This window comes from Alligator sinensis, unplaced genomic scaffold (assembly GCF_000455745.1).
Source record: "Alligator sinensis unplaced genomic scaffold, ASM45574v1 scaffold184_1, whole genome shotgun sequence".
Taxonomy (NCBI): domain Eukaryota; kingdom Metazoa; phylum Chordata; order Crocodylia; family Alligatoridae; genus Alligator; species Alligator sinensis.
In genome coordinates, this window is record NW_005842983.1 from 171413 (window position 1) to 173108 (window position 1696).

Sequence of the window (1696 nt, forward strand, 5' to 3'; positions counted from 1 at the left end):
GGGGGGCAGGGGGGAGGGGTTCCGTCCAGTTTAAGGATTGATGAAAACTGAGCCAGTACCTGTTAACCAGATTAAGAACATCCCAATGCTGAGCCCTGTGTAGATGTGGGTTAAAGTAGGAGTGTGTGAACAGATGGGCCCGTTAATCCAGACAGAAACTGAGGCCTATGTAGACATAGGTAAAACCCTGGAGTGGACACATGGATGGACCTGTTAATCTGGATTATAGATATGCAGCCACTGAACCACTATAGAGGTGAGTTAACCTAGAGCGGACACATAGATGAACCTGCTAACCTGGATTAACTACAGACAGGTTTGTTAACATGGATTAACATGGATTAACTATAGATGGGCCCATTAACTTGGATTAGCCTGGACACACAGATAGGCCTGTTAATCCAAATTAAGGATGCACATACAATGTGTCAGCACAGAGGTGAGTTAAACTTTCAGGAAACACAGATGAGCATGTTAACCTGGATTAAGGACACAGGGGCATCTATGGCTTTGTGTAGATGTGGATAAAACCACAGTGGGGTGGGATGTTAATCCAGATGAAAGCCACCTAGAAGGATGGACAATGGGGCAGAACCCCCCAGGCCCAGAGACCTAAGTAAAAGTGGGTTAAACCTAGAGTGGACACACAGACGGGTCCTTTAATCTGGATTCAGGACACATGGACACTGAGCCCCATGTATACACGAGTTAAAATGGGAGCAGACATGCATGACCTCTTTAATCCATGTTATGGATGCACGGACCCTGAGCCAGTATAGACCTGGTTTACAATGGGAGTAGACGCACAATCAGGCTTGTTAATATGGATTAACAACACACAGAACCAGAGCCAATGAAGATGTGATTTAACCCTGAAGTGGGCATATGGACGGGTCCATTAATCTGGATTAAGGACACACGAACCCTGAGCCCCATGTAGCCATGGGTTAAATCCAAAGTAGATACGCAGATGGGCCCGTTAATCCAGATTAAGGACGCACAGACATTGAGCCCAGTGTAGACAGGGTTAAGACTGCAATAGACACAGGGACAGGCCTGTTAATACAGATTAAAGACACGGACACCCCATGAAGACGTGGGCAAAAGCCGCAGCAGTTCCCACAGCCGCTTGGGTACCACGGGGCCGCCTGGAGCCGCCTGGTCCTCCACGCATCCCACAATGCATTGTGCTGCACCTGCGGCACCACTCGGGTGTGGGCCGGGACCTCTACTGCTCTCGGGTCAGCTCATTTAAACCCTGGGGGTCCCAGGCCCCTGCTCCCGCCCCAGCCCCGCTCCCTGCCAGAGTGCCCAGGCGCGGTAGGGCTCCTTTAAGTGTGAGTGTGGGCGGGGGACCAGGGCTGGTTGCTATGGTGATTCCAGGAGAAGGGCTCAGAATTCCCTCCCGGCGCCCGGTGATGACATCCCGGTGCCCGGTGATGGCGTTCGCGGCACTGAAAGTGGGGGGTGGGATTTAAAGGCTCCGGTCCTCCATCGATCCCACAGTGCTCCGGGGCGGACTCCCACCCCACCACCCATCCTACAATGCTCCGAGACAGCCTCCTCCTCCCCTTCAGCTCCCACAATGCACCGGGGCAGCCCCGCCCCACTTCCCACGCTGCTTTCAGGCCAACACAAAGCCGCTTCCCACAATGCCCCGCGCAGCCCCCCCTCAACCCGCCCCCCGCCCCCTTAA